The 23,903-nt window shown below is 36.8% G+C and overlaps 1 protein-coding gene across 26 annotated transcripts in view; it reads left to right on the top strand.

Moving 5' to 3' along the window:
* The window catches only part of MAP2 (microtubule associated protein 2), a 277,955-nt gene that overhangs the window by 167,710 nt on the left and 86,342 nt on the right, over window positions 1-23,903 (top strand). For 24 of the 26 annotated variants that reach the window (XM_060301895.2, XM_060301921.1, XM_060301904.1 and 21 more), the window contains exon 3: window positions 5,501-5,578. The exons of the other annotated variants lie outside the window; for them this stretch is intronic. The gene's annotated coding sequence lies outside the window, so the exon portion shown is untranslated. The remainder of the gene's footprint in view (window positions 1-5,500; window positions 5,579-23,903) is intronic. 26 annotated transcript variants of the gene reach the window in all.

Genomic DNA, 23,903 nt, shown 5'->3' with positions numbered 1-23,903 from the left:
CTGACAGGTGGCCTCTTGCTCCCCAAGGTTGTCTATATTGCAGTGCCAATTCATGTTAAGAAAATAAAATATTTACTTATTTATTTATCTATCTATCTATTTATTTATTTATAGACACACACACACACACACACACAGAGTCAGCATGTGTTAATTTAGCAAAACAAGTTTTTAGCTGATCTCACTGAGCATTATTTCTTTTCAACACTTCTCAAGGAAGGAATCTAAACAGGGCCCTAAAACAGCCACTGGGCATCTCATCATGCCTTGTCCCTCATGCAATGGAGACTTGTACTGCTCAGCAAGCCTCCATGTGTCTTCCCTGTTTCTCAGCACCTTGCACTGAGGCAGAGCCGTGTTGTTGGTTCAGTCCAGGAGGCTGTGAGAGGCAGTGAGGTGTGTCCCTTCCATGTTAAAGCATGGAGGAACCAATGCACAGCCCTCCAGATGGCTTCCTTTCCTGCTGCAGCAATCTTGAGGCCATGAGTTAGTTGAGCAATGAGAAGAATACAGTCAGATTACTGGGTCTCCACCAGGAGAGTTACCCTACTCACATCAGGATTTGTATGAACAGTATATAAACCTTTATTTTGTGAAGACTCAGAAACTTGTCTGACTTTTCTGACTAATCCAGTCCTTTACCCTTCACCTATTTGTAGCCTATTTTTACTGCCCTGAATTATGTTGAGATTCTTTGGACAAGACTAGATAATTTCTATTGTCACCTTCATGCAGTCAGCTAGTCCTTGGCGATAGCCTGGAGTAGCAGGTTTGGGGATTAAAAGGGGAAATTCTTACTGTCTATCTTACCTAGATTCTCTGGTCAACTGGAGACCATATGTTCTGAATAGGGCTTGTGTTAACTGTCCTTAGTTCTTTCCAGTGTATATTTTTAAGCATGTTTCCTTTGCAAGAAACATAATGTTCTCCTAAAAGAACTTTGGCAAAAGCGCTAAGAAAGGAAGATCTTTTCTCTGATCTGTCCAACTATCAGTTTGGTTCACTGTGACTTTCAGCTACCCACAAATAACCAGTGCTAATGAACTGCTTCTGAACCTTCAGGGAATAGAAATGGTTTAGTAGTATGTTCGACTAAATGGTTTATGTTGGTAGCTGTTCTCCTATTTCAAGACTGCTTGGATTGTGGATATTTTCCCAGCGGTATTGGCAATTTAGTTGAAATCTTGTTATCCTGGACAAGTGCACTGAATTACATGAACTGTTCAAAACCTCATAAAGCAGATTGATAGAGGTGGAGAATGATGTTAATATTGTTTATTTGAGAGCTAACCGAGTAGGCTAACGCTAGCCAATGAGGTTAAGCTTAGCCGGCAGAAATGCTATTCAGGATTATCCAGCAACTTCAAGCATCTCAGCTTTTAGGTTACCTAACAAAGTCTGTCGAAATGTGAAAAATAACCAAATGATACTTAATGCTAGAATGTATTTCAAAGGTTAATGAAAAGTATATCCTGGTCTGGCAATCCAGGAAAGGTTTCATCATTACTTTGTTGCTTAATGAAACTTGGGTTCTTATATCAGTTGGGAAAACCACGCCTTGGCAATATTTTCTTTACGAGATTCTGAAAGTCTGCATGAATTTATCATTCTAACGTCAACCCTATAGGTGTCACATAACTTGCATATAAATATACCACAGCCAAACATGGATTATATGCAGCCTAGGTGCATGGACTGCATGTCCTATTTATCTGAGTAACCAGCTGATAAAAGCTGATTTTGTTTATAGCTGAACAAGTGTTTGTCTTGGGTTCCTCCTTAAATGATTCACATCTTACTTTGTGATGCCAGTGCACATCCTGTTCTCTATCATGGGTAGGCAGCCCTTAAATATCATTGTCGACCAGTTGATTTTGTCAGGTGTCAGTCATGATTCTTGACAATGTTCAGACCCAGCTCTAAGAAGCTCTGGAAAGTGGCATAAGCAAACCTGACAGAAATAATGGAGCAGCTGAGTAAATTTCAATTTGTTCAAGAAGCTGAATATACTGAATAATAGATGTGCTAAGTATTTCCAGTAAACTGCAATTTTCATTGGTGAAATACCACTTCTCAGAGAAGCCACAAAGCCTTTATGTCTGAACTTGTCGTTAACCAGAGTTGAAGATCTAAAACCAACTCTCAGGGTCTGTAAAGGCTGCAAGGCTTGACTGTTTTCTAGCTGTGTCATGCTGGGAAGGGCATTTAAAGTCTCTTGATCTCAGTTTTCTCATCTGTAAAATGGGGATAACAACAGTTGCCTCCTTAGAGGGTGATTGTGAGGAATAAGTGAATTAATGTATATGAAGTGCTTGGAACATTGTCTGGCACATAATAAGTGCTGTGTAAGTGTTTGCTAATATTATTTTAGGGGTGTTGCAGCCCATCTATATAATATATCAAATACTAAAACTGTGCCAAATAATATTCTTAACAAAAACTGTGTTAATGTAAACCTTTTGGTATGGAATAAAAATGATCACCTCTAACTGCACTGTGTTAATTTAAAATGACTATTCAATTTTATGTGCCTTATGGAATAGGCCATAAGTTCCTTTTTAAAAATAATTCCCAGGGACTTCCCTGGCGGTGCAGTGGTCAAGAATCCGCCTGCCAATGCAGGGGACATGGGTTCGAGCCCTGGTCCGGGAAGATCCCACATGCTGTGGAACAACTAAGTCTGTGTGCCACAACTACTGAGCCTGTGCTCCAGAGCCCGTGAGCCACAACTACTGAGACTGTGTGCCACGACTACTGAAGCCTGCGTGCCTAGATCCCATGCTCCGCAACAAGAGAAGCCACCACAATGAGAAGCCCACACACTGCAACGAAGAGTAGCCCCTGCTCAACACAATCAGAGAAAGCCTGTGCGCAGCAATGAAGACCCAAAATAGCCCAAAATAAAACAAATAAACAATTAACTAAAAAAAATAATAATAATAATTCCCAGATGGCATTTATCTTTTTCTCATAAAATAAAGCCTAGAAAAAAGATAGTCATTTTAATTTTATAACAAACAAAAAAACCACACAAAAGTCTGGATGATGGGTAAATGGGGTATTATTTTTATGACTAATAGGTATTGGGCAGGGCACGGTCAACTTTCAAATAATCATCTCATCCTTTGGCCCATAATTCTCCAGTTCTGTTGGAATTAAATTAGTTTTTAAGTGTTTAAGATTGGAATTTCTCTCATTCATATATAACTGTTGAGTTAAATTTTGGAAAAACTTTAAAAGACGGGATTATTTTTCAATATTGTTTTTAGTGTTACTCAAATGACGAACATGTTCCTTGATAGCAGGTGTAAACAAACATTTTCTATAAAGGGCCAGATAGTAAATATTTGGGGTGATACGTAAATATATAAAGGACCACACGGTCTCTGTCACAACTACTCCGCTCTGGCAGTGGAGCATGAATGCAGCCATAGACAACAAGGAAATGAATGGATGTGGCTGTGTGCCCAGAACACTATATTTGGAAAAACAGGCAGCATCAGGATGGACTGGGTCCATTGGCCATAATTAGCTGACCCCTGTTCTTAGAGAATTCCTATTTTTCTTATTTTTACTAGAGTAAAGTATACATGCACACATATATAATTTTGTACTTGCACACATACATGTGTGTGCACATTAATTTGAAAATCATGAAGATGAAGTGAAAAAACTATGCATGTTAAAGAATTTAAGGAAAAGAAGGAACTTAAAGAAGAAATAAAGGATGATATTTTATTCAGTATTCATTGATTAATTACCCAAAAACTTTCTTTCTGAACAAGGTCCAGAGCTGATTTACCATTTTCTTTTTGTTCTAAAATCAACTTGTGAGGTTTAATTTGCTTTTGATCAAAACTACCCTTAAAAATTCTTTAGTCTTACTATATGTATAGCATTCTCCAACTTGCTATTTTCACTTTACGTTCTGTTTAAACATTTGTTTTATGTTTTGGTTATCTTTTCATACCAGTACTCATAACGCTAGTTGATACTGTTTAAAAGCTGCAAAATATTCTAGTCTTCAAATGTATTGTCATTTATTTAACTAATTTATTGATGTTGTTTCCAGTTACTGAAATCATTAACAATTCAACAAAAGTCATCGAGCATTTGCAAAAAGAAAAGTTCTTTAGTCTTGTTATTGTGCATAGAACTCTATATTATAGAGTCTTGTTATTGTGTATAGCACTCTGTATAATAATGTTATATATATTCCAAATTTGAGAACGACTGAGCTGGACTAAAGGAAAAAATAGCTGTGTACAGAGGTCTGGGTAGTCACATTTTTTTTCCCTAAAATATCTATCAAGTTATTTGAGGGAATGAAAAATTCTACTGTGTTTCTTCTTGCCTGCAGAATTTTCTTTTTTTTTTTAAATGTTAAGCCTTTCTATCTTTAATATGCGTTAATAGATTTGTTTGCTACTGTACATTGTATGTGGATGCTCACAGATTAGGTAAGCTAATACATGTAAAAGCACTTAATACAGGTCCTGGCCCAGTCAGTGTTTGTCACTTTTGAATCAAAACCTTGTCTGCTCATATCCATATACACATTTTTCTTTGAAGCGTCACAGAGAAGAACTGAGGCACCTGCTTTATGTCTTTCCAAGTTTGCCTTTCCTTCTGGGTCTTGAAGAAGAATTAATAGCTCTCAGTTTAACTCTTAGGTCTCCTTACTAGTAGAGCAACATCTTCCTTGAGAACAGGATGTGGTCTGTTTTACCAGATGTGAAAATCGCACAGTCCTTGGTGGAGACACATAGTGATGTGTAGATTTAGACATCTATTGTAAGAGAGCAGGACTTAAAAATGAGGCTCAGCTCTGCCCCTTTCATTTAATACACTCATATATTGAGGGCGAGTACACCTGAATGGCTTATAAGGTACAAAACAAAGCTAGTGCCTTCTAGTAATTGTGTTTATTTCAGTAAGAAATACTTTGTATTGTTCTAGTGGAATTTCTAAGCAGAACTACTAATCCAGAATGACTGTTAGGATTCTGAATGTCAAAATAAGTTTAGTACTCTAGACAGAAAATGTAATTAGTTGTTAAAAAATTCCCTTCCATCCTGTGCTGTAGAGAATCAGTGCAGACTGGGCTAGAGGCCCAGTGCTTTAAAGCTTACTGGATGTAATTAACAATTTACCAGGACAAATATATTCTCTTGGGAGAGAATACAATTGCCTACTATTTATTAGCTGAAAACAATTTAAAATATTATTTTTTCTTTTTAAAAGCTTCACTGGAGTGAAGCTAAAAAATAAGAAAAAATCTGCAACAGTTAGCATTTTCACTTCTCTATTCGAAACACTCAGAAAAGGACCTAGTTCAGTGTATGACTATAAGGAACCATCATGAAATTTATCTCATAGTCTCAGTTACCCAATATAAGAATAAAGCCATGAGTTGAATTTAGTATTGACCTACATGATGTAATTGATATACATGGATCAGAGATTAAATTATTAATTTCCTAACTTCTTTTTTTTACAGAAAGAAACCAGAACATATTATCAACCCTTTGAGAACACAATATAACAAACTTTACCATTTTACTACTTCTTTGAGTAGGTAAGACCCTATCCTCTCTACAATAAAAGAGTTAACCCACAATTGTGGAAACTAAACCTTTGTTAACCACATTTTTAAAAAAACTTTATTAAATAAGTATCAATTCATTTTGATAAGGGAAAAATATACATGCATTCTACAGCTAATAGACTTAGGATTATTAAAATAGCATTTCATAATGCTTTGAATGATTTCATAGTAAATGAATGAAAAAATCTTTCTCTGAAGTGAGGATTGAACTAAGCCTGTCTCTCCTGCTGTGGTTAACAATACCAATAGTGTCTTCTCAACACTTCCTATGTGCCATTTGTGATCCTACATGACTTACTTCACATAAACTAAACCATTTATTCTGTATAACAACCCTGTGAGTAGATATAAGGGTGCTCCTTTTATAGATTAGGGGCATGAGGCAGAGAGAGAGGAGGTAGGTAGGTATAGGTATAGAAGTTCACCCAAGGTTGTATCCTAGGATCTGGGATCAAGGCACTGGAAAGAATGTCAGCCCAGCTATTATTGTGAGGCTAGTTGTGGTAGAAATGCCTAGTCATCAGATTCTTGTTTGTGTTGAGTTGGTTCTCTCTGATTAAGGAAGAAAAAAAGACAATGCACTTACCCAAAGAGATGGCAGGGAACCGTTTATTTTAGGTTTGTACTTGTTACTTTACAGTTGTTGCATGAGTAACTAAAGGAGTGTGTACACTTTAGCTCAGTTTACAAGCAGAAAGAATATTTTCTTTCATGTTACGTCTTTGAACTCAAAATTCCTCTGATAAAAGCAGAATAATATTTCAGAAAGAGTACAGATGAATGATTTCTTATTCTAGGACATGAAGGCTGCATTTTCATGTAATCTCTTGTTACTGGAAGTACTGAATATCCAGTCTTAAATCCACTATAGCTGTATGCACTTTTCTCTTTTCATTATTTCTTTATTATTTTATTTTTAATCAAGAAAGCTTACAAAATTTCCAAAGTGAAATATGGGAAATATTATAAGAAATACCTGAGTATCAGCCACATGAATTTGAAAAAATGCTAACATTCAGCTTTGTTGAAATCTTTTCTAAAGAAATAAACCTTTCCCTTCTTCCTAAAATGTGTCATAATCCTGAAGATGATATAACCTTCCTATGTTTAATGATGTCCTAAATTTGATGACATATATATGAAACAATGTCCCGTATAATCATTTACATTTTGAAAATTTGTATAAATGGCATCATACTGCAGATATTCTTTTGCACCTTGCCTTCACCCAACATTATATTTAGAGATTCATCCATATTGATACATAAAGATCTGGTTGACTCACTCTGTGGTAAAGTTGACTCATTGTAATGTTTCAATCATCTGGTGCTCAGTATCATTAACTATTATTTCTAAACAACTTTCAGCATTTTGAAGGTTTAATGCTAAAATGGTTTAAGTATGGCTTTCAAAGCTTCTCCCAGATTTCTATATAAGAGATCCAACTATCTTAATATGTGATATCATGCCAATTCTATTTGTTTCATTTTTTCCTATTAGAAAAGATTTTTTTGTTGTTGTTTTGTTTTTTTGGCTGTAAGGATATTGCTAACTAATGGTACTCGTATTTTTTACTGCTTTTGCCTAAACACAATATTGAAATTTGTTTTATTTCCCCATAGGTGAAATACTGACTATTCCCAAAAACAATGTAAATACTACCCTTGAAATTTGAAAGATACATAAAAGAAAAACACTTTTGTTTGGCCCATGTTATCTGTTCATATGCCCTTCAAAAATCATGAGAGAAGCTTTATAAAAGGATTTTTTTCTAATTTTCTCTATCACTACATTTAATGTTACAATTCGTTTAAGGTAAAAGAAATATCAATATATAATAATATTTATAGACATAGAATATTTCATAACAATTTTATTTTCTGAAGGGAGTAAATAACTACTCTGACGGAGTTGGGAGAGAAAGAAGAGATTAACTAACCCTTGCTGAGCAAATATGAGTACCTGTAAGATTTGATGCAAGCTTGCAGGTCACAGGTGCAATGCAATTTTGCAGATGGGAAATCAAGACCAATATATATTCGGTAACTTACTACCATCAGATAGCGATTGCAGAGCCCAGATTCAAATTCATCTCTCTCAGACTTCAAAGCTATACTCCTACCAGAAAAAGAATGGGGAAAACTTAACCTGTTTGATACCTAAATTGCAGTTTCATTTATTCCACCAATATTATTAGGATTCATTTATGGGAGTTGAGGGGACTGGTGTTAGAAAAGTAAGGAAGACACAGTATCTACCCAGAGAGAGAAAACAAGCTATTCAACATCATTCTCAATGGTGAAAAACTGAAACCATTTCCACTAAGATCAGGAACAAGACAAGGTTGCCCACTCTCACCACTTTTTTTTTTTTTTCCAGTTTGCGGGCCTCTCACTGTTGTGGCTTCTCCCATTGCGGAGCACAGGCTCCGGACACGCAGGCTCAGCGGCCATGGCTCACGGGCCCAGCCGCTCCACGGCATGTGGGACCTTCCCGGACCGGGGCACGAACCCGTGTCCCCTGCATTGGCAGGCAGACTCTCAACCACTGTGCCACCAGGGAAGCCCTCACTGCTATTATTCAACATAGTTTTGGAATTTTTAGCCACAGCAATCAGAGAAGAAAAAGAAATAAAAGGAATCCAAATCAGAAAAGAAGAAGTAAAACTGTCACTGTTTGCAGATGACATGATACTATACATAGAGAATCCTAAAGATGCTACCAGAAAACTACTAGAGCTAATCAATGAATTTGGTAAAGTAGCAGAATACAAAATTAATGCACAGAAATCTCTTGCATGCCTATATACTAATGATGAAAAATCTGAAAGAGAAATTAAAGAAGCACTCCCATTTACCACTGCAACAAAAAGAATAAAATACTTAGGAATAAACCTACCTAAGGAGAAAAAAGACCTGTATGCAGAAAACTATAAGACACTGATGAAAGAAATTAAAGATGACACAAAGTGATGGAGAGACATACCATGTTCTTGGATTGGAAGAATCAACATTGTGAAAATGCAGATTGAATCTGCAGATTGCAGATTCAGTGCAATCCCTATCAAGCTACCACTGGCATTTTTCACAGAACTAGAACAAAAAATTTCACAATTTGTATGGAAACACAAAAGACCCTGAATAGCCCAAGCAATCTTGAGAAAGAAAAACGGAGCTGGAGGAATCAGGCTCCCTGACTTCAGACTATACTACAAAGCTACAGTAACCAAGACAGTATGCTACTGGCACAAAAACAGAAATATAGATCAATGGAACAAAATAGAAAGCCCAGAGATAAACCCATGCACATATGGTCACCTTATCTTTGATGAAGGAGGCAAGAATATACAATGGGGAAAAGATAGCATCTTCAATAAGTGGTTCTGGGAAAACTGGACAGCTACATTTAAAAGAATGAAATTAGAACACTCCCTAACACCATACACAAAAGTAAACTCAAAATAGATTAAAGACCTAAATGTAAGGCCAGGCCCTATAAAACTCTTAGAGGAAATCATAGGCAGAACACTCTATGATGTAAATCACAGCAAGATCCTTTTTGACCCACCTCCTAGAGAAATGGAAACAAAAACAAAAATAAACAAATGGGACATAAGAAACTTAAAAGCTTTTGCACAGCAAAGGAAACCATAAACAAGATGAAAAGACAACCCTCAGAATGGGAGAAATTATTTGCAAATGAAGCAACTGATAAAGGATTAATCTCCAAAATATACAAGCAGCTCATGCAGCTCAATATCAAAAAAAACCAAACAATCCAATCCAAAAATGGGCAGAAGACCTAAATAGACATTTCTCCAAAGAAGATATACAGATTGCCAACAAACATATGAAAGGATGCTCAACATCACTAATCATTAGAGAAATGCTAATCAAAACTATAATGACGGGCTTCCCTGGTGGCACAGTGGTTGAGAGGTCTGCCTGCTGATGCAGGGGACACGGGTTTGTGCCCTGGTCTGGGAAGATCCCACATGCCGCGAAGCGGCTAGGCCCATGAGCCATGGCCACTGAGCCTGCGCGTCCGGAGCCTGTGCTCCGCAACAAGAGAGGCCACAACAGTGAGAAGCCTGCGTACCCCCAAAACAAACAAACAAACAAAAAACTATAATGAGGTATCACCTTACACCAGTCGGAATGGCCATCATCAAAAAATCTAGAAACAATAAATGCTGGAGAGGGTGTGGAGAAAAGGGAACCCTCTTGCACTCTTGGTGGGAGTGTAGATTGATACAGCCATATGGAGAACAGTATGGAGGTTCCTCAAAAAACTAAAAATAGAGCTACCATACGACCCAGCAATCCCACTACTGGGCATATACCCTGAGAAGACCATAATTCAAAAAGAGTCATGTACCACAATGTTCATTGCAGCACTATTTACAATAGCCAGGACATGGAAGCAACCTACGTGTCCATCAACAGATGAATGGATAAAGAAGATGTGGCACGTATACACAATGGAATATTACTCAGCCATAAAAAGAAATGAAACTGAGTTATTTGTAGCAAGGTGGATGGACCTAGAGACTGTCAAACAGAGTGAAGTAAGTCAGAAAGAGAAAAACAAATACCATACGCTGACACATATATATGGAATCTAAAAAGAAAAAAACATGCTTCTGAAGAACCTAGCTGCAGGACAGGAAAAAGACGCAGACACAGAGAATGGACTTGAGGACACAGGGAGGGGGAAGGGTAAGCTGGGACGAAGTGAGAAAGTGGCATGGACTTATATATACACTACAAAATGTAAAATAGATAGCTAGTGGGAAGCAGCCGCATAGCACAGGGAGATCAGCTTGGTGCTTTGTGTCCAACCAGAAGGGTGGGATAGGGAGGGTGGGAGGGAGACGCAAGAGGCAGGAGATATGGGGGTATATGTATACGTATAGCTGATCCACTTTATTATACAGCAGAAACTAACACACCACTGTAAAGCAATTATACTCCAATAAAGATGTTAAAAAAAGAAAACAAACTACTGAGGATGGCAAAGATTCCTTCTGTCGACTTAAAAAATGCACAACATGAGAGTTGTAAGTTAAGTTTTATTTGGGGCTAAATGAGGACTGCAGCCGGGGAGACAGCATTTCAGATAGCTCTGAGAAACCGCTCCAAGGAGGCAGGGGGGAAGGTCAGTATATACGTGATTTTGGTGAAGGGGGAATACATGCAATCAAGCACATATTTTTTTACAGAAGGTTTCTGCTAGTCTTGTGCAGGTTACTGCTAGTCACGGGAAGCAGAAGTCACCATGAAGGATTTTACTGCTTTTCTAGATCTGAGAATATATAAGAATTGGGCTCATAAAATCAGCTCCTGAGAATATCTAACTATCTGAAGGCCTGTTCTGCCTGTTTACGCCACCCCCCACCCCCGCCCCGGAGCACAGAGTGCCTCCTTTCTGCTGTCCACCCCGAACTCCTTTCAGGGGGTGTTGAAAATCAGCAGCTGCAGTACCTGATCTGATCCTTGTAGAGGTAGATGGCAAGTGCCAATGGCGAGTGCCCATTTGTAGTTGACACTTCAGTGATATCATAAATGTGACTGTTAGATATCTCTATTTTGCTGTGCTAACATTGAATGGGATAATAGGAGTGAAAATGCTTTGTAAATGACAAAATCTTTATAATTATGTGCTAATATTACTAATTCTGTAAAATTTAGAATTGAATTTTTCAAACCTAATACATGTAGTTCTTAGTATAAAGGTTGTTATATCTCGCCAACATTTAAGTCTGACTACTTCATAGAATATCAGCATCTTTTTGACACAAAAGTCCCATGTAGACATTTAAAGTGTAGTAAACGACCCTGACGATTGCTTTATTTCTGGCCTTCACTACCTATTAGAGGCATATTATTTAACCTTCTTAAGCCTTATTTCAGATAACAGCAGTAACAAGCTCATCTCTGTCCAGAATCTAATCATTTCTCATTGTCTTTACCTGTATCATTGGAATCTACTCTCTCTCATTTTAGCAAATGCAGTAGCCTCCTGTGCTCAGTATTGCTTTTGTATAATGTATTGTTCACATAGTCTGATCTTTTATAAATCAGTTGATATGACTCTTTTGTTCAGAATCCACCAATGACTGCCCTTAATAGTCAGAAGAAAACCCACACTCCTGCTGTGGCCAGGAAGGTGCTATATAAGCTGACATCTTCTACCTCCCTGATGTCATCTCAACATCCTCTCTTTCCCCACTGAGGGCAGAGACTATGTTCTGAGCTGTGTCTAGAATGGTGTCTCTATCTTGGTGGACCCTCACTTTTTGAAGGCCTAGAGAGGTTACTTTGGAATACACATGCTATCTTTCACGCACACCAGTGATGGTTGTTGTCCTTTTCACGATTCTTTCAGTTTGTCTTAATAGAGTCCCTCGCTTCTGGAATGCTGAGGAGCTTTCCTGCATCTTTTTGACACATGATTTTATAGCATTATGACAAAATTTTATTCTACTGATATGTAATCTTGAATCGTAATTTATAGCACCAGAAACACAGAGAAAAATTAGCTGAGTGGAAATGAGAAAACCGTTTTGAAAGCAGAACATATTTATTTTCCTATTCCACACCGTCTTTTGTCTACATAATACTAAGACTTGCCACAACCTGACATTGCTTAGATTTTGCTTTATCTTCAGAATAGATTTACATCTTTTCATCATACATCAATGGGTGAAGTTTATCCTTTAAGACAATATTCTGTAAAATAGGCTGATTTTTTGGTTTCATTTTTACAGTATTCCTTAGGAGCAGCACTTGATGAACGTTTACACTGTTGAGAACATTTGGCAAGAGAAAGACAAACAGGAGGACCACAATACCCCAAGAGTTAAGGGAAAGAGAAAGAAACCCTGGTATTTTCACCATCCTTTCCGAAAATAAGTACCTTGACTTGTGCTGATTACTGTCTCATCAGCATTCAGCTCTGGTCTGTGGCACTCTGTGTGAATAGTTTTAAAGGCAGATTAAACATTCTAAAAATAAAATTCTATTGGTAAATTAGGATATCAGATGTTCCCTTTATGAAAGCCTTTTCTAATCTGCACTATCAGCTGGCAGTCATACCCAGACCCCAAACTGTTCTGGCTCTAACTGAGCAAGGACCTATTCTGGGGTGAGGTTTTGAAGAGGGATGTCTCTTGGTTAACTCAAGACAGAAAGAGGGAGCATTGCCCACATACTCTGGCAGGAGTTAAAATAACAATGACAGTCCTCCTACTTAACAGGCTGAGTCATAAGCACATTCTACTGAGTTCTCTGCAATTCCCAGCAGATTGTTTGGGCTGCAATTCCGTAGGCAGAGGTGGGCACCACCTGCTGCAAAAGGCTCTAGTTCTCGTTCATGAGGGTGCTGTTATTAAGTCTTGCCTTTTAACAGTTTGGCCAGATGGAGATAGGAAAAGACAAAAATTGGGTGCTGATGAGCACTTTTTCTAATGCTTAGAATAAGTAATAGTTATTATGCATTTAGTTCTTTTATTTGGCCATGACTACAAGTCACTTAATAAGGGGGGCTTACTGTGGGAGGTCTTAAAAGCCAAATGTTGTTGGATGTTTGCCTTTAGAAATTTCTGTAGACCTGTTGCAGTAGCCTTTTCTCAGTCAATTTGGGGAAGGAGTCAAAGTCAATAAGTCTACTTTTTGCTTAAGCAGAAGAGGGAAAATTATTTTATGGTCACTGAGGTACTTCATAATGCAAGTGCGGGACTCTCTTAACCCTCAGTATGGGCCTCCAGTACATTTACCTGAAGCTTTCAATGGCCTTTGATGAGCTTCCCTCTTCCTGACTCTTGTATAACCTGACTCTCCATCATGTGACTTTTTCATATAGATAATATCGCTTCTTTTCCCTATTTAAAACTTTTCTATAATATAAAGGTCCAAACTCACTAAAGACCCTTCAAACTAGGGCTCTAAGTAGCCACTTCTGGACAATCTCCAATCCCTGTCTCTTACTCAATTGCCTTTCCTTCATTCTAACCACAGCAGACTACTTGTTGTTTCTTCAACTTAATTATTTCCTTGTACACCATGTTTTTCTCACATTACTTATTGCCTTTGTTATTTCTGCGACTCCTGCCTAAATACTCTTTTTCCTCTTGTCTGGCTTACAAAAGCTTATGTCTTTTCAATTCAAATGTCATTCCTTCTATGAAGCTTTCTTCTCCAGCCTGAAAAGTAGTATTAATTGTACCTTTTGAGGGAGGAGGCACTTTCATAGCCCTTTAAGTGTATCTAGACTACAGAAAAATCATCTTGCTGTGTAATTATTTTCATCTGTCTTTCTCCCCAGCTCTGTGAAGTCCTCAAAGGCAAAAGTTTTGTCTTCATCATATTTGTGTCTCCAGAAACGTGCTATTCGATGTGAAACAAATTAATATTGAACAAATTGTTAATAGCTAATAACAACAATAAATAATGAGTAAATAATGATTGAAAGAGTGAGTAGGTGGTATATAAATGAGGGGTTAAAGAGGTGAAAAACAAATGAGCTCTAGCCCAAGGTAGCAGATTTACAAAATAGGTTTTATGACGGTAGTTGTTTTTTAATTGTCATTTCTCTTGTGTGTGTGATTGTTTGTTTGTTGTGGATAAGAAAAAAGAGTATGTTTATAGTCAGAAGGAAGGAGGAAGCTGACACTGTGATTCCAAAAGGGAATATTTAAGGAAACAAAGCTTTGGAGGAGGTGGGAAAAGATCTGCTAAAGAACAAGTGGAGATATTAATATTAACAAAAGCAAGGGCCACCTGTTCTAAGATAAAGTGAAGACAATAAGGGAGGATGAAGAAGGACTATGGAGACAGGAAATAGACCAGGTGTAAAGTCTTCTATCATCTCAGGAAAGGCAGTGCTTTCACTTTGTCCTTGGCAACCATCAAACTGTCCTAAGATTCTCTGAAAATGATTGCAAATTCTGTCTCCACCTTGGCCTCAAGGCAGGCATTTGAATAGGACCAACCTGAAGGCTGGGCTCTTGGCACCATCCATACCAGGAAAAGTGAGGGGCATGAAGAAGGTAATTTAGGAAGAGCAGCAGGAAATGCTCTTGCCTCAAGTTGACTCTCTCCCTTCTCCCACTCCAACACCCATGGACTGTCCTAGTGCTGTCGGGATTTGCTGTGTAGGCAACAAATGGAGGATAGTTACTGAAATTTCTTTCATTTAACCCTGTTGCTTCTATTAGTCTCATTCTTTTTTTTTTCTAATCTCATAATATAGTTCTTCAAACTTTTCTGCAACTATATTAGTTAGGATTGGCTAGTTGCTAAAACAAGTAGATTCAGAAGTGTGTTATCACTTTATTTCTTGCTCATTTAACAGTCCTAGCTTAGTGTTTGGGTTGGGAAGCTGTCTTCCCTCTTCATAGTCAACTAGGTATCCAGACTCCTTTTATTTGTGACTTTGTTATTGTCTCCATCCAGCTGGTAGAAGGGCAAAGACCAAGGAGGAGCACATGGAAATGTGTGTAAGTGAGACCTAGCAGTGAACATATGACGTCTTCTCACATTCCATTAGAGCTGGGTCATGTGACCACATCTAACTGCAAGGGAGGTTAGGTGATGTAATCCTGCTGTGTGCTGAGGAAAAAGAAGACAAAGATTTTGATAAACTGCTAGCAGTCTCTGTTATACCAAAAGAAAATCTGTCTATGGAATTAATATATTTGAACATATGGATCAAATAGTTCAAGCCCTGACAAGAATACATGCCATTCATACCATAGAGATAAAACTATGAATCATAATCTCAGTATCATGTTAAAATAGTAAATATATGAGATACTTCAGTTTATCGAAGTTAATTCATACAGTAGTACACAAATAAGATATTTTTTAAAACACTCCTTATAGAAATAAATGTTGTATCCAAAAGGATAATGGCTCAAAAAGCATAGTGCCTGGTACTGCTCTTGGATTTCTTCAATAACTGCTTGCTAAAAGAATCAAATTATTAATTGATAAATGTAGAAAGCATCATTGTAGAACAAAATAAATATTTGTACTCTGATGAGTTTCTAAAATGCATTATAAAAAGACTTGAGTTGGGATGGTAAAGTAAAAACTCATTTTGAACTGAAAAAAGAGGTGCCCTTTTAAAGAAAAATAAGTAAAGGTAAAATATTGAGGAAAAACCCCACAGTTTGTACTTTTGCAAAAAGTTTTAAAGAATTTTGGTTTTTGGATGAATTCACAAATAATATAGGCCCCATATTATATTTTTTATTTGTTTTATCAGTACCATTTATTTGGAGAGTAGTAAATATTGCTGTTTATATGGAGGGTAGCTGTGCATATAATTTTATGTGACCAGAATATTGTGTTACAGTGTTGTTTAAAAGCCATTCAATCAGGTAAACATTCTGCAAAATCAACTTACCTGCTAATAATTCTGTCGCAAAGCTTCAGGTTCCTGTGACTGTGGAACGCTTGGGTTTTTGTGAGCATATTGCATTGCAGTAAGTGTATGATCACTGTTTTTTCCTTGAAGATTAAAACTCCTTTTCCCTTTAAGAATGGGTAGCAATTTAATCAAGTTCTCATGGCATCAGAGAGCATTTTAAAATGAAGGAACCCTAATAAAAATGGACCTTCCTGCAAGTATATAAGGAAAAATGGTTTAGTGCGTCAGCCTGTATAAGAAGAATGAGAAGTGATAAGCAAAACTCCAACTTGGCTGAACCTGGAGGCTGATTCCTTCTGAGTGTCTCTGTCAGACCTTTCTTCCTGAGCACTATAATGATTTACTTAAACATGCTAATTTCTTGTGATTAATTTTTCTTACTCTTTTTTTTCCTCACCCACCCGCTGCACTTTTTTTAATGAATGTCAAGGACTCCTGTTGTACCATGTGCTCAGTAATTACTACAGAAGGCAGTTTGATTCCGAGACAGTTGTAGTCTCTGTAAGAGAAATTTAGAATTCACTAAAGCAAATACTTTAGTGAGGGGGTGCCAAAGCTTGAGTCATTTAAAACCATTGTGAACAGCGCCCTAGGAAAGATCCGGTAGTAATCAATCTTGAATAAAGAGCAAAGGACCAAAACAATCAAAAAGACTTTTTTCCAAGACAGACTGCTGTGGTACTAGAAAGTTCTTGCTACTGGGAAGCAGTGTGTAAGCCTCTTTGTTTCAGGCTTGTGTATTCCTTTTTGGCATATGTTTACAACTAGAGCAGGTCTTGCTTTTGAAACCTAAGAATTCTAAAGGAAACTTTGTTTTAAAAGGAAGAGAAATTGAAAAATAGAGTAATTTAAGATAATATAACATAACATACATGCACACTTAACTATAACATATAGACATATATCTACGGATCATTTAAATATACACTACAAAAGTGTTATTTGAATGGAGCACGAGGGCAGGGAAGTTCTTCAATGAAGCTCTGTAGGGAAGTAACATACTGATGTATAATTTTTATATAATTTTCTCATTTTAGACCTGAGTAACTATATTATGTAATTTAGATCCCATTTGTTTGTTTTTGCTTTTATTTTCTTTACTTTAGGAGACGGATCCAAAACAATATTGCTGCAATTTATGTCAGAGTGTTCTGCCTGTTTTCCTCTAGGAGTTTTATAGTATCTGGTCTTACATTTTGGTCCTTAATCCACTTTGGGTTTATTTTTGTATCTGGTGTTAGAGAATGTTCTAATTTCATTTTCTTACATGTAGCTGTCCAGTTTTCCCAGCACCACTTATTGAAGAGACTGTCTTTTCTCCATTGTATATTCTTGCGTCCTTTGTCATGGATTGATTGGCCGTAAGTGTGTGGGTTTATTTCTGGCTTCTCTATTCTGTTCCACTGATCTGTGTCTGTTTTTGTGCCAGTATTATACTGTTTTGATTACTGTAGCTTTGTAGTATAGTCTGAAGTCAGGGAGTGTGAGTCCTCCAGCTCTGTTCTTCTTTCTCAAGATTATTTTGGCTATTTCATATATGAAATGCAAGATGTAATAATTTAATATAAATTAATATTTAATCATATGAAATTTAATATTTTAATTAGGTGTTTGGTAACTATATGATTACCTCATTAAAATGTAACTTTCATGAGGATGGGAATTTTGCATGACCTGTGGGGCACTGAGTGACCTACCTGTGTTTCAAAATAAATATCTTATATCCTTCCCCCATCTCCAATCCCACCAGCACTACTTTAATTCAAATTCTTATATGCACTCTCATTGATTATCACATTATTGACCATCTATCTACTTTTCCTGTTTCTGATCATAACCTTCTGTAACCCTTCCTATGGCTCATTTTCTCATTCATCATTGGCTTAAAGTTTCTCAGTGATGTACCATTAATAATGTTTAAATTTATCCTACACAGGCTGACAAGATGCTTCATCATCTGGACATTTGCTTCTCTGCAGCACATCCACTCTCCTATTTCTGGCATTCTGAAACATCCTTGATATTTTCTAGCATGTTGCCAGTTCTCTTCTACCCCCATGTCTTAGTGTTGCTGATCTTGTAATTAGAATTACGCCCTTATCCACCATGAATGCCCTTCAAGACTGAAAGCACATTTTGCCATTATGAAGCCTCCCACAAATTTTTTGATTTCATAGGAACTTCCATAGAATCCCGTATACCTCTATTAAAACACTTATCATATCATCACTTAACTGTATGACGTCATGTTGATTTCTCTCAGTAGCTTCTTAAGACCAAAAGCTGAGTCTTGCTAGTACTTACCTATCCTGAGCATCTAGAAACATGCCTGTGACATAATAGGTGTTTAATAAATATTGTTAAATTTCACCAAAAGAGAACATTTTCTAACCTCATATGTCTCTCTTCTACTGCTTATGATTAAGGCACTTGTGTCACTTTTTTTTCTTTTAGTTAAGAATGAGTGAGGCAGTCTCTTTCTTATTTACAAATTATTTCTGAAAAGACTTATTTTTTCCTAAGAAATTTTGGTTTCCTTTACATTTGAGGTCTGTAGATCCTCAAAGGAGATATATCTGTGCATCTTAATTTGCATTATCCTGACCTTACCAAGAAAATATTTATGTTTAATTGAAATGTCTGTTTCCCTTGGCCTCTACAATTAAAATGCCAGACATAGAATATAGTTTTAGTTTTAAAAGCTAAACTGTTCATTCTAATTTTTTAAAGATAAAACAGAGAGAAAAAGGTAACAAAGATAAAATTAAATCTTGCTGCTTAGAAATTCTCAACCAAAATGCCTACTGGAAATATGGATCTCATGTGAAGCTAAATGACAATTGTTTATGGCCATTTTCTTGGAGTAATGCAGTTACCTTATTTCACTGAATTTCTTGATCCCATCCTGAGTTCTCATTTTTTACATAGCTTAACGCTGACTTTCTAACCTAAATTTGGAGTATTTCCTCGCCTTGGTTTACCTCTTAGTTTAGTTAAAGTAAAAGGTTTTAAAAAAATAAAAGAAGCAAATTCTTTTGGTCCCATACTTCAGTGGGTGAGGGTAGTGCTTTTTCCATCTATTTCTGTCCCACACTTTTCAATAGTCTCATCTAGCGTCAAGAGAACTGCCAAGTGGAAATGAGTGGTCTATTAGTACTTGGTTTGACCAAATGGAGACCCATAAGCCATGCTCTGAAAGTCCTATCACCCATGTCCTCTGATCTGATGCCACAGTCTGATATTTCTCTTTTATAATAGTACATCACTTTCTTTATAGGCTTCCAGAAATAATAAAAAAAATTTCCTCATTGTAATGATCAATGTCTAAGGGTTTTGAGAAACCTAAGTAGAAGTTTTGTGAACTGTTCTTCATTTTGAAAAAAACCCTATTGTATTGAAACAATAGGTTCTAAGCATTTAAAAAGAAGACAATGTAGAAATAATCCATATGCTTGCTTGTTGCTGAAAAGCCAATTCTTAATCTATGGATTTACTTGTGGTACCCAAGTTCTTCAGCATGGAATTGAAAAGAATTTCAAAAAACGTTTTAGAGATTAACGGTGGTAGAGACAGAAAGATTCTCCAGATTTGCCTATTTATTGCTTCTGTAAGAACACTGAGGTGAATTCTTGGATGTATAGATTAGAAATCTAAAAATCAGAGTGCCAACCAAAAGCTCAGACACAACCTACCTGAATGAAGCAGGTTTACTGCTACTGTGTTCCTCTTGCCTCAGGTCATCTGCAATCCCAGGCAGACGAGGCACAGTCCACAGTAGCCCTTTTTCTCTTTCCTTTTCAGAGATATTATCACCAGCAACACCTCTAACCTGCCCAGAGGTTTATCATCAGCCTTATCTGTCCCCTTTTCTCCCCTTCTACTGCCATTAAAAAAGCATAAAGTTCCTATCCTTTAACAATGCAATGGTTATAATGAAGTGTTAAAAACGTATTGGGTTTAATAAAAAAAAAGTAAGCACCGCCCAAAGAACATATTTAAAAAATTAACGTGCTTCCTCAAAATTCTTGTGACTTTCATAGAAACATGTTTCATTTAAAAATTAATTTAGCATTTTTTACATTCCAAACCATGTTTTTATTTGCTCTTGGCCAGGTCCCATTTGCCTTAATTGCCTAAGATGGGTCTGTTTTTATATCAAAATGTTTTTATCTGTGAGCTCACCATATAATTTTGCCACATCAATGCCTATACATGCATTAAGACTTCTACATGTAAGATTGGAATATTTGTCTTTGTAGAAAAATTAATTATTGTGAATATTTCTTTCAGCTCATTTTTAATCATCTCATAAACATAGTCTAATTACATATATTTCAGGCCTGGAGGATTTAGCAAATTTATGTCACATCATATCACTCCAGAAGGTTAGCAGAATACAAGTTGCAAGCCATAAAAGTTGAACTGATTTCTAGAATTCACTCCAGGGTACATAAAGATATGTCAGCTCAAAGAAATATCTCAAACAGTATATGAGGACTGACGGACCCACTTGGATCAGACATGAGTTGTGAGGGAATTCCAAATGATAAGGATTCTGTGAGGTGTGGTTTTTTTTTTTTTTCGGCCCAACTCAGCGATGGAGTGAACAAGGCTACTTTCAGCTTAACTCAGAATTCTCCTGAGTCACACTTAGAGCCAGCAGACGCACTGTGCAACATGGCACACAGCCTGACCCAAATCCGAAAAGAAAGAAAATAGAAAAAAGTGGATCTACTTTATATGACTCATACTTTACCTTTCCCTAGAAGAAAATTAGTATTTATTATGATTAACTAGATTTTGGATTCTCCCTGGATGCAGTAGTTTAGTATATTTAAAAATGAATGTTATACAAATATTTTGCATCTATCCATTTTTCTTTCTAAATATATATGACTTAGGTCTATATTCATGTAGCACCTGTGATGGCCTCTATCACTGCATTAACTGTGTTATCTTGTAGCGTATATATTACAAACACATCTGACCTCTTCAGTATAGTGTGAGCTGTTCGTGGCCAGAATCCATAATTTAATCATCATTGTATTCCTAGCGCCTAATAGCTTGGTGTGAAGCTGGTATTTAATAAATGTTTATTGAATAAGATTCTAGAAAGCACAATAAATAAATCGATAATTGATGACAACCTGAAAGTTAAATGAAGGCTCAATACGTACTTTGTTAAAGCAATTTATAAATAGTGCCTCTTAAGGAAAAGTCCAGTTCTTCAGTCTGTTCAGGCTCTGTTTTTCTCAGCGTTCTCCATTTTCTTGCTTCAGTGTCTCATCAGATGAATCCAGATCTGACCGGGCTCATGTGTCTCTGTAACCCACTAGCACATTTCAAATAACAACAAAATAAATAAAATTTTAAAAGTGGTGTCTAAAAGAACCTCATGAGACTCACGCTGAACAAAAACAAACCAAAAAGAAAAAAAAAAGAATCCCATCTTACAGTGTTCATCAAAAATCAAGCAAAATATTCCCTAACACTGTGTAGTTTAATGAAAGAGCACTCTTCAAAGCACTCTTCAGAACATGGTATGTGACTGAACTTAAGAAATCTGAACTTGAGTTACAAACTGACCTCAAGAAAATAATAAAGTAAATGCCTGTCAAAATAGTATAAACCATGATACTTCTCACAACAAACAGATTGGTAGTAAGGTTTGTAAATAGATAGATGATAAGATAGGTAGATAGATGGATAGGTAAAATAGAGAAACTTTAATTTATAAGCAGTCTGGTAAAAGAAGACAGGTTTTATTTTAATTAAATTTTTGACCGTGGAATCTAGCCTCTCATTTCAGTCCTGATCTCATCACCAAGTCCAGGTCTATATGCTCCTTTTCTAGAGTAGCTTTCAGTAAGGGTTGCTTCCATATTGAATCATGCATCCTTCCAATTCACTTTTAATACCATTGCTGGATCAATCATTCTAAAAAATAAACTTGATTATGTCACATCTTTTGTGGTGCCCTCTGGCCTTCAGGAGAGTCTAAGTATGGCTTACTATACCCCTTTATGATTCTACCCTTGCCTGCCTGTCCGCCTCCTTTCCCCATGTCCCACTTCACTTCTGGACCACAGCGAACAATCCTGTGCTCTACACGTTCCTCATTCATTCGTGTAGTAAACATGTGTTGTTGAGCTTACTCTGTGCGACACACTGTACCAGGTGCAGGTGATGCAGATATGAAACCCTCTCCCTCCAGGAGCTCACAGCTTCTTGAGGAAAACAGACGAATAGGGAGGAACATCTAACATAGAGTGAAAACTGGAGTTAGGGATGCCAAAATCGTGCTCATTATGGTATCTTCCTGGAAGGTGTTGCCTAGCCCAAGTCAAAAATAGCACAGGATGTGGTCACCCAGACTCTTTCTTCCTAGAAAGCTTCCCCTCCTTTCTTTGGCTAACTCCTACTTGTCCTTTAAATTCAACTCGATGTTACCTCCTCCGGAAAGTATTGACTTCCCAGTGTGATAAGAACTGCCTGTGTGCCTCCACAATTTCCTGTCCTTATCTGCGTCACAGCATGGACCACATGACTTTTTGTTGTCGGTTTGTCTGTGAGCTCCTTCAGCATAAGTGCTATATATTTTTTCTTGTATCCCCAGTGCATTCCCTATGATACATAGAGCCTTTCCATTAATGTTTGGGAGACATTTCTCAAACAATTAATTGGTTAATGAATTAAGATTTGTAACCTCAGTTGGAAGGCATTTTAGAAGTCATATAGGCCAACATCCCCTTGATTCTATAACGTTCATGACAGGATGGGCATTCAACTTGTGCTTGAACACATCCACTGACAAAGAGTGCATTAAGTTCAAAGAAGTGCAGAAAACAAATGGGGCAACTGATTATCCTAGAAGTCCATATACACTTACTATATTTAGAACAAGATTTTAATCTGAACATGTTCAGAGGCAGAGCTTCAGTCGCATGGCTTGTGTTTGTGAAAGAGGAATTGTTCATCAAAAGATAAAGGGACTGAGCAGATCAGATAAAGTGGCAGAAAAGAGCACAAGTGGCATATTGTTTATAACTTCCCAGGACTTCATCCTTTCTTGTCTTAAATAGCTGAAAGAAGATCCTATTCATGGAAAACCATAAAGTATTTAGTTTTTAAATAAATCCTTCACTTCCAACTCTCCATCCTTTTTTTTTTCTTTTCATAACTCCTATTTTCTTCTCCAACTTTTCACGTTTTGTTTTTTTTGTTTGTCTTTAATTCTAGCATCTTATTTTGTGATGTATAGCACAGTCTCCAAGTTTACCTGGGTCATGACCCTGCTCCCACCTCCTGTAAAGAAATCTCTGAAGCATCTTGTCCTCAAGCACTGATTGCTGTTTTTACATTGTAGCCCCTTTAACACCCAACCAGTTCCCTATAAGGTGGTTCTCAGGTGTCTGAAACTAAAGGATCTTCATTTGATGGTGGTGCCAGTAAATACTTAGGACATACTTTTTTTTTTGGAAAACCTGTAATTCTATAGAATAGGCCTTAGCTTTGTACCCAAAGGAGATTTATTTTTACAGTGCTTTATTATGTGACACTGGACAAAGTCTGACAAATCTGGAATCAGATTTCAAACTGGAAAAAGTTTAAAACAAAATTATTAATTGTCAAAATCCAAATTAAAATTTCCCTCCTACGCTTTTTATCCTTTTTATTTATGCTTAAAGAAAATTGTATTAAAATTATTATGATTGACTTTTTCTTTATATGGTAAAAGAAAAGTATTGATGTAAGGGTCAAAATTTATCCCTTCAAGAGTTCCCTTGCTTATGAAACACACTCAGGTTTTGTTCATGTCTAAGTTTGTACACCTAGTAAATGGGAGAACCAGTATTCAACC

Source organism: Globicephala melas, chromosome 7 (assembly GCF_963455315.2).
Source record: "Globicephala melas chromosome 7, mGloMel1.2, whole genome shotgun sequence".
In the NCBI taxonomy this organism is placed as follows: domain Eukaryota; kingdom Metazoa; phylum Chordata; class Mammalia; order Artiodactyla; family Delphinidae; genus Globicephala; species Globicephala melas.
Note: the sequence above shows the minus strand (reverse complement) of the source record. Positions and strands in the feature narration are given on the sequence as shown.